Below are 14,499 nucleotides of genomic sequence, written 5' to 3' on the forward strand. Positions count from 1 at the left end.
ATTTGCGTTGAATTGCAATCGTTGCTTTTTTGCGTGGCACTCTATGCTATCAACTGATATACCAAATTATATAAATAGTATATATTATACATTTTATTGAATCTATAAACTGATATACAATACTATATAAATAGTATAGTCGTATTTTGTATAGTTTGTAGAATTGCAATCACTAGTTCTAGTTTTTTCTTGGTTTTTCTTGACTCCGTACTATGAGCTAATATACCATACTTTATACATGGTATATTTTTAGTATATTTAATATAATACTTTATTGAATTGCAATCTTTGTTTCTGATTATATTATAGTATATTTTACATAATATTGTATTGAATTGCCATCACTGCCTTATTTATTTCTTATTTCAAATAAAATGATTATAATATTATTTGTGTTTATACACTAAAAAATGGTATATTTTATATATCATTTTATTGAATTGCAATCACTTATGTTTGTGCTATAAACTGACTGAGCTGCCCGCTAGCGAGCTTTGGGCCAAGGCAAACATCTGAGTTGGCATATGAAACCAACACTTGGCAATGGCTATTGTGCAACTATTGTTTGTCTACAAGTGTTGTCTGTCGCACCCTCGCCCACTGAAAGCCTCTTCTCATCAGGCAACAAAACAAACTCTCTCGCTCTGTGTGTTGGTGTGTGTGTGTGCGGGTGCATGGAAAACTAATGTCATAGTCACGCCGCATGACGTTGACAACAATAATGTTGATGATGTTCTAAAGTGGAAGTGGTAGCAGGTGGCAAAAGAAGTGCTCGGGCAGCTTGCAGTGGCTTACACGTTTCAGCTGAGCCAGCTGAGCCGCATTTTCGCATAGAAAGAGAGACAGAGACAGACACAAAGACAGAGATATAGAGTTGGCCGTCACACGCGACGTATGCGCAACATATTCGCCAGAAAAGCTTTAGCAGGCGCTTTCGCCAAACCTTTTGCGGCACTTTTGGCATTTGCATTTCTTTGTGGCGCCGCCACGTTTCCACTTTTATTTTTGTGGCAAGAGGGCGTAGGCGGAGGCGGGGGCCGGGGGGCGGCGGCGTGCATCAGTCGAGGTTACCAAATCAAGCAGGCAGGCAATATGATGCCACATACACTCGCTCGCTCGTTGTTCGTAATTGCAACGTGCAGCAAAGGCACATTAAGGTCGGACCAAGAGGTGAACCTGGAAGGGGGAAAGGAGAGGAAGAGAGGGAGGGAGGCATTCATGCAGTCAGGACTCCAATTATGGCAATGAGAACTGTACATTGCATTATCCGTTACTGTCAGTGCCTAATGGCAGCAAATTTTCAATGCACATCTATCGCTGACTCACTCTCCCGCCCTCTCTGTCTATCCCCCCAGCGTCTGTCTCTCTCTCGCTCGCTCTCCCTCCGCCTCTTTGCCAACGCTCTTTGTAAATTTTTATTTCCCTGCACAGCTGACATCGCCTTTTGTGTATGACAAATGGCAAAAAGGCTCGCCGGGTCGCTCTGTCTTTTATTCACACAACCTCCTCTACCGTTCACTACCCCCTTCACTACTCCCTTCACTACCCTCTTGCACCATGCCTCGATCCATCCCTCTGTGTCTTTCGCCTGGTGTGGTGTAAATGTAATAAGTAATGCATGCATAATAAAAATACTCGCTCTGCGTGTTCTATGTATGGCATACTTTTGGGCTGCATAGAAATTTCTGAGCTTGGAATGTTATAAATCACAGTTTGTCTGTGTGTCTATGTTACTGTATGGGTGTGTGTGTGTGTGTGCTGGTGTGTGGCAAATTGAAAAGCTAGACACACATATCAGCTCGCCCACAGTGTATGTACCTAAATAGATATGACAAATTTATGCATATAATCAAGAGACTGATTCTCTCATCTACATGCCAAAGTTAATGGCGACTTTAATATTTTGGACTCGACCCTTTAATGTGATGTCAAACTGAAACTGAAGTGCAGTTATATATTATGGAATATTTATGTTAAACTTAAAGAACTCTAACAATTCTGGCTATGAAAATGTTCTTGAATAATAACATAAAATACATTAAATCCTTTTTCATGTGGATGTTAAATCTAACATCAACTTTACCAGTTTTAGTCACAATACTAAAGTGCAGTTCCATATAATATGGAATATATTTTCTGTTCCAAGCTTTACATAATTCTAGCAATGAAAACGCATATGTATGTAGTTCATCTAAATTATGCTAACATATACTATACAAGAAAGTTTTTTTTTCATGCAGATATTAACAATCTTTTTAAAGGTTAAGTTAATATGTTATGAACCATATAACGTTTAGTCTTAGTCCATATATAACACATTTAGAGCACATATTTAGTACACAGATAGAAAGAGATTGCAATTTTTGATATACAACTTTTTTCGATTTTAAAAAAACAACCAATCTTGGAATAAGACTTTTAGGTTTGTTAAAAAAAATTTGTGTGCCATAATATTAAACTTAAAATCTTGCTTTAAGAAAGTTTTATTGACTGCATTTTGAGATTTTTCCATTATTGAAGAAAGATTATAATCTTGAATATTAAGATTGGGCAATCTAGATTTCTTGTAGGATTTCGATTTTGATTTAAGAATAAACCTTCTTGATTCAATATGAACATAATAGAATATTGCTTCAAGATTTTATTCTAGATTTTAACTCGTTTTTTTTCTTTATGCAAATTTTTCATATTTATGTCAATTATTTTTGAACATAATATTTTCATATTTCGAATTTAAACACGACGTTAAAGTAAAGCATCAGTTAACACCTCGCGAATTGTTGAATATAGAACAACTGGCAAAGAGTTAGATTAAAAGCAAGGATATTTATAGCGTAACTTGCAACAGAGTAGAAAGTGTCTAGACAAGAGTTTTATGATTTAGAGCGAGCATCTATATTTGCTTATAATTCCCAACGGGTATCGACTGCAATTTGTTGAAAGAAGTGCTGAATAGCAGCATTGCAGAAAGTCGAGCAAAGTCGAGCACACGAGCAATGTGAACAAAGTGCCCGAGTAGCCGGGAGTAGTAACAACTTTTGTTATTGTTTCGCTCAGCAAAAGTCCCAAAGGCGATGTATAGTACGAGTACGAAATGTGCCAGGTTGGTTCTGCTGGCTGGTTGGTTGCACCGCAACGTTCGGTTGCGACTATAGCCAACAAATTAGAGTCATCAACGGAGCCGCCATCATCAGAAAAACAGAAGAAGAACAACAACAAACAACATTGACAGTTGCCGGATGAAAGTCGATGGCAATTGAAGTCAATCTGCCAACTGACAACGCCGTGTGCAACATTCAACTGCGATACAAATGAAGTGCATACAAAGTGTGGCAGTTGCAACGTCGAACGACGAACGTTGAACGTGGAACGTGGAACGACAACTGCAACTGCAACGACAGCAACAGCAACAGCAACCGCTCGTCAATTGTTTAACTCAGAGACGTCAGGCTGCAGACAATTGATTAACTGATGGGCCAACAACAAGCAGCAACAACAAGTACAAAAAAAAAAACTCCCGCTGTCGAAACACAGCCAGAACTACAACTACAGCACACTAGGCGTATGCGTAACTTGAGCTGGTGTGCCATACAAAATCATAAATAGCTCGACACACAACTCCTATCATGGCCTTTGCATAATTATGTAATAAATATAATTTCCATGGGAGCGCACATAATGCAGATGGCGACAGGCAGCAAGCGACGTGTGTGGCCGAGGGGGCGTATGAGCAACATTTGCCACAGAAGCGCGCAGTTTTGTTGCCAAAAATGTTGCCACCATAAAGTTGCCCTATATGTGACGGGTGTGTGTTTATATATGTGTGTGTGTGTGTTTTTGTTTCGGGTCAACACACTCACATGTGTGTGTGTGTTAATGCGACAGCCTGCATTATACGCGCTCTACTATATCATTTCATTTATTATTAAAACGGCTTAATGACAAAACTTTTTAGCATTTTATACGAAAATTACGAAATTCGCACAACATTTTGCCGGCAGCAGAGACAGCAACAGAACCCCAGACGATGCGGGGAGAGGCGTTACATTGTACCGAAATCGTGGTGAAAGTGACAGTTGGTTTCAAAGTTGCATTAATTAAAACATTAATAATACAATACAATGAATCGTAAGTAGTCAAAAATCTTAAGCAATTCATTAGGTAATCCACGTCTTTAGCTGCAGCTAAGATGCTAATATGTTTAGTTCTTTCAATCAATGGAAACATTTGATAAAGTAAACTACAAATTGATTAAAAATATAAATAAATATAAATACATAAATAAGAGTACGTATACGTAATAAACTCCTCTTCATAAAAATATCATTAAAAAACAGTTCATTATAAAATGATTTCAAATAAATATTTCTTGAATTAGTTTTGTTTTTATTAAACTACACCTAATACAGATAATTTAATTTTAATACACATTCTTTGTTTCTTATGAAACATTTTCTTTATGGAAAAAAATGATATAATTTTTGAACAATTTAAGAAAATGTTCTCTTTTTTTATTAACACCCAATACAAAAAAAGTTCTTTTTAATACACATTCTTTGTTTTTTATGGAAAAGTTTCTTTATAGAAAAGATTTATAATATAATTGTTGAGTTCCTAAAAGAAATGTTCATTAAATTAGTTTTTTTTTTATTAAACTCCACTCATTGCACCAAATTTCATTTTTAATACACATTCTTTGTTTCTTATTGAAAGATTTTTTATAGATAATGTTCTTAGCTAAGAAAGTTTCTTCTAGTGTTTTATAGAGAAGTTTTATACACTAAAATGTATTCTATAAAAAGTGCTGCAACATTGTTAAGGAGAAATTCAAGTGAAATTTCAACTTCAATACAAAATGTGTGGCAACTTTGTTGCTATCTCTGTGTGTGTGTGCTTAAGACGTTGATTCATGATCGGAGCTCTGATGTGAATAGGAAATGTCTGTGTTCTAAAGCTAATTAACTGCGCAAATTGAAATGCAAGTCGTTTAGATAGCCGCCTCAAATAATGCAAACAAATGTGAACATTTTCTACGCGCTTCGTTGCCTCAAAACCCGAACAGCAGGCAACACATTTTGAGCTCAACGCGTGCAATTAGCAACACAAGCGACTGCCACAGATAGCAAAAGCAGAAGCAGCAACAGAAGCAGAAGCAGCAACAGAAACAGACATAGCATCAGCTTTAGATTCAGCTTCAGCCTCAGCAAATGCTAGCCGGAAAATGGAAATGAACTTTAGCTGGCAGTTGAATGCCAGATACTCCGACCAGAGATGAGCACGTGACACGATTGAGCATGAGACGCGATAAATAAAGTAACACGAATTTGTTCGATTTCTACAAGCGCTAAAAACATTAAATATTAATTTTTCTCTGAAGTTTCTAATCAACGTTCATTATACGCCAAAATAAGTTGCAAGTGACATTAGAAGTTGAGTTTGTCTCACATAGTTTACTATCGATTGACTACTTTAATATATAGTAATGCTAGGTATTACTAACCTACATTTTACTATCGATTGACTACTTTAATGCCTATCGATAGTAAAATGTAGGTTAGTAATACCTAGCATTACTATATATTAATTTTGTAATTAAGATTTACTTATGCTACTAACGCTTGACTACTTTAATGTAATATATATGTATATATCGATAGTAAGCTTTTAGTTAGTAATACCAAGAAGTATATTAATATCTCTTTAAGATTTAGTGATGCAATAGTTGGCAAAGGTGACAATAGAAATTGAGCTTGTCTCACATAGTTTACTATCGCTGAACTACTTCATTGCCAATCGATATATATATCGATAGTAAAATGTTGTGTAATGTCATCCTTGAGAAAGTCAAAGCACGCGCCCAACACTACTTCAAGCGAAAAAAAACGAAAGCAAGGCAACACATAGCGCGAATAAGAGAGAATGAAAGATAAGAAGAAGAGTGCGCTCGATAGACAGCGACAGCGATAGGAGAGGAGGGAATCAGAGGGCAGAAGAAGGCGTGACAATTATGTCGACATATCGTTGGCCATTGTGCGCCGCCATTTTGTCACGTTTATTATTACGATTATTACTTGCAGTGAGTGCAGCGCCTTATCGCCAGCCGCGATTGTTCCTAAAAGCTGAAGACACCAGAAGCGACCGACTGACTGTTTCTTCCACCCCCCACCCCCATTCTCCATTCTCCATTCGTTGACTTCCACTTGCACTGGGTGAGTTGAGCGGAAGCGGAAATTGTGTTAATAAAGTGCGCACTGCACAGCTGCCGAGACGCAATCCGCTGCACTTTCAAGTGCTCTGTGCAATTGCGTCCAGTTGTCAAGTTATCCTAAGCCCAGACAGCCTATATCTTCTCTCTCTCTCTCTGCCTCCGTCTCACTCTCTCTCTCTGTCTTTCTCAGTACACAATTTCGTCCATTGCCATATCGTTGACGCAAATTGTCGCAAGTAAATGAATTATTTCTTATTATTGACCGCCAACGTAACGGAAATGCAGTTACTCTTCCCTCAATTTTGTCGGACAAACCAATACGACATGGACATGTTTGGTCATGTTATTGTTCTTGTTGGCATTGGAATTGGAATTGGAATTGTTGTTGATATGTTCGCAGCTTGTTATTGAAGAGGGGGAAATTGCGTGGAATTAGCCTTCACATGGCGCGTAACAGTTAATTACTTAATCGCCATGCTGTGTATGTTCAGATAAGAGTGTATGTGTGTGTGTGCTTGATGGTGTCTGTGCCTGTGTGTGTGTGTGTGTGTATGTGTTTATCCTTGACAAAACGTGTGTCGCCTGCGTTTGTTCGATTTCAACTTTAAGCGTAACTTTTACCAATCTAAAGTTGAGTTTACCCCAAAAAAGAACTTTTAAAAACGACTCTTTGCAACATTTTCGGTTTAGGTAAAAACCAAAAAGCAAAGAAGAAAACAAACTCTTAAAAAACAAGTTTTTCGAGTTGCGAGCTTTCAAGTTGTGCAACAAATAAATATGTTGTGTTATTTTTAATTTGTATTTAAAAACATGTTTAATTTTCAACTTAATTAAAAAATCTCCAGCAAACAAACGTATGAAATTATTAATAGGTTAAATAACAAAATAAATAGCTAATTTTAATTTTCGTAGTGCGTTAATAAATCATACAATTTTATTTCATTGCCATTTGTTTAAAATTGTTCCTCCTGCAATTGTGTTATTTTATTATATTTTGAATTATTATTTGCTTTGGCTCACTATCTGATATATTTTCCACTCTATGGTATATTTTGTATGTAGTACTATATCAATATACCAAAAACATCATCATTGGTATAGTTGGGTACTTTTACATCATATTAATTTTGAAATTTTATTGACTATTGCTTTCTTACTTGTTATTTAAAAAAAAGTTAAGCTTCTATTTAAAAATTCAAATTCTTCAATCGTTCGAAACTTAAATAATTCACCCTTAAATTGGAAATCGAAGGAAAAAAAATACGCAGCTTAATGAATCGAGCAGCTTTTGCACAACTGAATAAATATTGAATAGTTTTGCTTGGCTGCCAACTGTAGTCGTAATTGCAACTGTTAAGAACGTGGCTTAAGACAAAGTTTCGACAATTTACATTAGTTTTTGTGGGACTTTTGGCAAGTTTTGTTGGGTAATATTATGGCGATAATGTCACAAGGCAGCCGCATATTAAGTTGGCAACAGCACAACTCTCTCTTTCTTTCTCTCTCTCTCTCTCTCTCTGGGTCTCTCTGAGCGTGCAGAACAGTTAGTAGCTAACTAATTACCAAAAACAAAGAAGAAAAAAACTATCGCAAGCACCTTGAGGAGACAAAAAGCGAGTTTGTTGCGGGAGTTGTGAGGAGGAAGCCGCCAGAGTCGCACTTAAGACGCCAACAACAACGAGAACAACGACAGCTTTGAGACTATCGAAAAGTGGCAAAGGAAAAACGAAAGAAATGCACTACAAGCAAACTAATTTGACAACATCGAACTATAAATACCCTAAAAATTGTGAGCTTAGGCATAAAATTTCAAAAAATAAAGAGAAGCAAATATTACAGAAGGAGAAAGAAATAAGTAGACTCCATAAATGAAGTAAAATGTTCTTATGAAGTTATAAGATTGATAATAAAGAAATCAATAAATTGGAAAAATATATAAATAAATATAAATAAAGAATCAAATTAAAAAAATACTCAATTTAAATATATAAAAAATACATCATAATAAAATAAAAAATAAAACTATATAGATATAAAAATATATATATATATATATATATATTTATAAATCAACAAATTAATAAAAGCTTAAGCAAATTTATTTATAATAAAATAAAAACAAATAAATCAAGGACATCTTAGTAAAACAAAAAAAACAAAGCAAGCCATAACAAATCATACCTGCTGATCTGTAATAAAATCTCAGCTTAAATTATCTGTCATGTCTTGTTTCTTCAAAATAATCAAATATCCTCTTTTGCAGGGTATTGAAAAAAGAAAAGAGAGCAGAAATTTGTAGAAAGCAGAAACAAGAATGGCGACAACAATAACTGGCAATGAACTGAGAGCCTTCCAAGTTGCAACTGCAGCTGCAGCTTCAGCGACTTGCAACTTGCAACTTGCCGCTTGCAAGTTTTTTTTATTTTGTGATCGTTTTTTCTGCTATTTTTTTTTTTTTTTTTTTTTTCTTTTCGGCAAACACAAAGTGCAAACGTTTTTGCCATTTTGGGTAGACCCAAAGACATGAAAACTTTTTGCCAAGTCAACGGCAACAACAGAGCGAAAGTTGCCACAACACACACACACACACCGAAACGCACACACACGCATGCAATTGTAAAATGTTTTTTAATTTGACCAAAATACTTTTGCAATAGTCACGAGATGGCTAACAAAATGCAGAGCAACAAACCAACAACAACAAAAAGTGGAAGCACAAAATTGAAGGCAACAAAAACTTGGCAGCCAAACATTTTGACGCTCATATAGCAAAGCGAAGAAAGGGGCAGACGGCACAGGTAAGGGGCGTGGCAGTGGAGTTTTTGAACACAGTGGGTGCGACATTGCTCGAACAATCAACCAAAAAAAAAAAACAAATAAGACAGCTACAGTCGAGTGTGCTCGACTGTAAGATATCTGCTACCCATTTTTAATAAAAGTAAAGCACTGCGGTGTTATTCTTTAAATATATCAAATTATGGTACTGAAAAAATACTAAAATATACCGAATATGTTCATACTACATTCGAAGTGTACCATAATGTGAATATCCGTAGTATTTAGGAGTTTTCTTTCCATCGTTATCAAATATTCATAAATGCCAAATACTATAGTCATTATTGTCAGTATCAAAATTCACGACTATGCTAAAAAATCAAATTCAATAAAAGGAAAATATTGTGATATAATTTTTAAAATATACCGAATTAATAATCAATAATACTGAAAAAATACAACAATATATCAGAAGCATCGATATACTACAATATTAATATGAAAATATGCCATTGAGAACATAACATACCAAAATATACAGGAAATATATTAAAATAAACCTCAATCTATGCATCGACATACTATTTATTTGCAAATACACAATTGAATACAAAATATACCAAGATATACTGCAGAAATATACCAATCGAGTACAAAATATACCAGACTATCCTGTAGACACAAAGTTTTAATACCCTTCAATCCATTGGATAGCGGGTATAAAACAAAAAAAGCAACACCAAAAAAGAATTGTGCACAAACAAAAAAAAATAAAACTTTAGCCGGACAATTGGGCATTGCGACTATGTATGCGTGTTTGTGTGTGTATGTGTGGGTGTGTAGGTGTGTAGGGAGGTGAGGCAGAGAAGGAGAGGGAGGGAGGGGGCGTGTCGGCCACAAAAAGCAAGCAAAAGTTAACAACACGGTGTCTAGGCAGCATGACATGTACCAAGTTCTGCCATAACAATAAAAATTGCACGTTACGCTTCGAAGCAGGTGGCAATCTCCCTTCCCCCGTCCATTCACCCGTTAGGTGGCAACTCTGGTAGCCAACAAGCAAAAGGACGCCAGGCAGCAGCAACAGCAGCAACACAGCTGGACATGGCATATCAAAAAATATGTATTCTAGCCAGCTAATGTTTATGTATAGAGCGGATGTCGAGCTGCTGCTGCCTTTGCTGCTTTTACAACAAAACGAAACTTTTCGTTGTTATTTCAAGTTAATGAAAATGTAAGACACAGCGCACACAATTTGAACAATGCCCCACGAAGACAAGCTGCCACGAAAAGAGTCCTGCAACTGCAGCACCGCAAAGGGGGAAAGGTCAAGCAAAGAGTGGTCAAGTGCTGCCCACAAGCAAAGGCACCAACGACCTTAACCAGCTAAAAATACAAGCCATTTAATTAACAGATGACGCAACTAATTCCAAAAGTGTTATCTAAAGTGACTGTTATAATAGCTGCGATTAGACAGACTACGAAATCAAAGAAAATATGAATAACAATTTTATATACGCTAGAAGAAGGATACAAACCATCAGATAAAAATCATAGAAGTTAGTTATGAAATACTTTTCTATGAGCATAAGGGAGCCTGAGTTGCTTTGGCTTACAATATGGTATATTTTACGCTGTATGGTATATTTTAAATGTAGTACTATATCAATATACCAAATAAATTCTTTCGTATATTTTAACTAATTCTGGTATATTTTAAACTGCATTGTATCAAATCAAATACCAAATATATTCTTAGTATATTTTTTTACTCATTCTCGTATATTGAATTTAACATATCAAATACCAAACATAGCCTTTGGTATATTGTTTACTAATTCTAGTATATTGTTAATATAGTACTCTATCAATATACCAAATATAGTTTTTGGTAAATTTTTAGTATTTTTGTGGTATATTTATTTGGCATGTTTTAAAATTAAATTAACCACATTGTTTTGCTTTTATTAAAAATGGCTATCGGGTATCTCACAGTCGAGCAGACTCGTCTGTAGCTTTCTTACTTGTCTCAATTGTTAATTCTACAATTTGAGTTCACAAATCAAAAGTGAAATTTAAATCTTTTATTTAAGGCTCTAAATTTGTGTTCCCTCAATTACTCAACAATTAAACTACTGCGAAAAGATTTTAATCGCCAATTTAATGGTAGTTCGCACCTCGTTCAGAAAAAAAGAAAACGTATATAACATAGAAACTTTATTTCAGCAATTTTATTTAAATGCTAATCTCAATTGCATTTAAAGTTCGTTTTTTAAGCCAAGCTTAACATGCCAAACCTTCATTAAATAAATACAAAAACAGAAAAGAGAAAAGCGAAAACCATTTGCATTGCCGTCAAATGAAAATGTAGCATAGAAATCAACGTTGTGCGGCGCAGCAATTGAAATGAACACGTAAATCTGTGGAAAGCACTTTTAACACAGTTCAGTGAATGAAATTTTTAAAGCCTTTTTTAAACGCATCCAACATACGAATCAATAATCAAATGGAAAACGACAAATTCGTCGTTGGTATCGCACAATACGTGAGGACTTTAAATAAATATTGTCGAAAAAGCGAAATCAAAATAATGTAAAAAAAATAAAAATAGAAGAAGGAAAATATGTAATAAATTGCCCGACTTGCCGTATAAATTGTTAAATAAATAAATCTAAAAGTTATCTAAGCGTGTCTAAATTCGATTTACAGCTGCAATGAACGCGACGTCTGCTTGCAAAAAAAAAGAGAAAACAAATCGACAAAACCCAATTGAAACGCAAGCAATGGCAACGCAAAAAAAAAGAATATACAAAAACAAAAAATACAACCAGAATCCGAGGCTGGCCACAAAATGGAAGCAAGCTATATATTTATCGCTGGCAATAACGACTGCCAAATGACCTACTTATCAAATATTATACTTCGATAATATAATAAGTACTTTATTATGACAAAAGAGTTGAAGATTTACTATCGAGCGTTGCTAAAGAAAATGAAAATTAATGCATATATTTAGAAAAGTAGAAAATAATCATAAAAAAAAGTAAATGTTGAAGAGTTCAACAAGAGTTCAAAATTTTAATCATAATTTATTATTGAACGTTGCTGTAGAAATTTATAATGAAAAGTAGAATATAAACATACTAAACATTATATTAAGATATGCGATTTTATTTGTCTGAATTTGTCAAATTTTTTTTCGATTTTTTCTTGCCAGAAATCTTTCAGAATATTCATGGAAACTAGATTAAAATATATATACATATATATTAATATTATTTCTATAAAGGATAATATCTTATTTTCAATCTTCTCTTAATTGAAAACTTTTTAAAATTATGAAAATCCTACTTTATCTTTCTAGCAAATAAATTTTAAATTCTCCACTACTCAAATTAGCTAAATTATATTGCAACAAACTGAAAATGAGCTTTACTATTTTGGTTTTTTTTAAAGCAATTCACAAATTTCTCTATATGAAACGCATTGTCTCAAATATTTTTGTTTCGCTTTTTTTAATATCAGCTCTGGGGAGAGTATATCACAAATATAAAAGCACGAAATATATATGAGCATTTCTACAACAAATATAGTATATATATGTATATCGACGACTATCTGCGGCTTTGTGTATTTTAATTGCTATTGTCTGCCATTTGTAGTCGAGTTTTTTTTTTCTCCCATATCGCACATTTTTTTATTGTTTTTGTTTTGTGATTTGCGACTGTCGCTCTATGTTTTTATTTATATTTGTTGCTTAAATGCTCTGCAAATAAACATCAAAGATTTATTTGGCGAATATTTTTTTATGAATCATTTAAACAAACTGCGCGCATATAGCAAATATTCGCATTACTGTTTTTACCCCCCGACCTCGCATATTCACAATTGATAAATGGGACACTTGATATGTGAATTGTGCAAGAATTACAAGACACTATTACTTTTATTATTATTGTGATTGTAAATATAAAAGGACATCAGATGAAAGTCTATTTAAATATCGGAAGAAAAGATAACGTGCAATATGTCAACGCAAAGCAATTTATATCCTAAACTTTATTTACAATTTAAAGAGCGTTTTATAAATGTATATTTTATACACGTTATCTGCATTGCAAAGCATTTATTTTATACTTTAAATATTGCATTGAGAGAAATTAAATAAATCAAATAAAATATTTAATTGACAGGAATATATTTTACACCTTATCACGAAGAACAAAAAATGTAGTGCTCCAGTGGGCTCGACTGTGAGATACCCACTACCCATTTTAGATAAGACCATTTTCTACAAATATACCACAGAAACACTAAAAATATGCCAAGACAATATTTGGTATATCGATATAGAACTACATAAAAAAGTGTCAAATGCTCTATCTTTAAAATTAAGTTTACTATTCGATTTTGGTCGATTTGTGAGGGTGGAAGTGGGTTCTTAAAGCTCTTATATTTCTAATAGTCTCTGAGATTTAGGTGTTCGTACGGATGGACGGACAGCCAGACAGACGAACGGACGAACATGGCAAGAATATTTATACTTTATAGTGTCAAAGATGCCTTCTTCTGCCAGTTACACACATTTACTGTAGGCACAAAGTTATATTATATCCTTCTATATATCCTTGAACCTTTTAAAATAAACGAAACTTTAAACTTATACCCAAAATTTATGTTTGTCAAATTATTTGCTAAATAAAATTTCGTAAATTTCAGTTTCGCAAAAGTTCTTCTAGAGGCCTTACAGCACACTCGTTGAACTAAGTTGGCAGGACTCGAAGTGCATGTTAGCAGCGCTGCCTGCAAACTGAAAGGAATCGGAGAATCGGCAGCACTGTGAATTCAACTCGACTCGGCTGCTTGTGGTGAGTTGGTGGTCGACAGTCGGCTTCGGCAGCGACGTTTGGAGGAAGCAAGTGGTGCCAAGGAGCTGAAAGGCGCTTCGGGCAAATGCCGGCTGTGATGCTGTGTGTTAGTGTGTGTGTGTTTGTTGCTGTTTCTGTTGCTGCGGGCTGCTGTCTGCTGTCTGTTGTCTGGACGGGTTTTGTCGCGTTGTTGCCTCACTGCCTGTTTGCCGGTGATTGTTTGTCTATTTATATGCTCATTATGTTTTCGCGCTTGTTTTACCAGGCGAAGCAACGCCACCAGCAGGAACAGCAGCAACAACAACAACAACAACAACAATAATGTAACCACTCTGAATAATGTGCGGCCATAGATTGTGGCAAGTGGAGTTGGGCGAGCATAAGATACTTGCTGCTGCCTGGCTTTGGCAATTTGCCCCGAAAAAAAAAACTCACACACACAGCAACAACCACATTAACAACAGCAAGAGCAACACGAACAGCAACAGCAGCAACATCGACATCGTCATCAGCAACAACAAAGCATAGCAATTTGCCAACAATCCTTTTGGCCATGGGTCAACCTCATTTTTTCAGTTTCAATGTCGCTTACAATCAAACCGCTTGTCAATCACAATTCCTCCTCTTGTTCCTCTTTCTCATCCCTTCCAC

Source organism: Drosophila sulfurigaster, chromosome X (assembly GCF_023558435.1).
Source record: "Drosophila sulfurigaster albostrigata strain 15112-1811.04 chromosome X, ASM2355843v2, whole genome shotgun sequence".
In the NCBI taxonomy this organism is placed as follows: Eukaryota; Metazoa; Arthropoda; class Insecta; order Diptera; family Drosophilidae; genus Drosophila; species Drosophila sulfurigaster.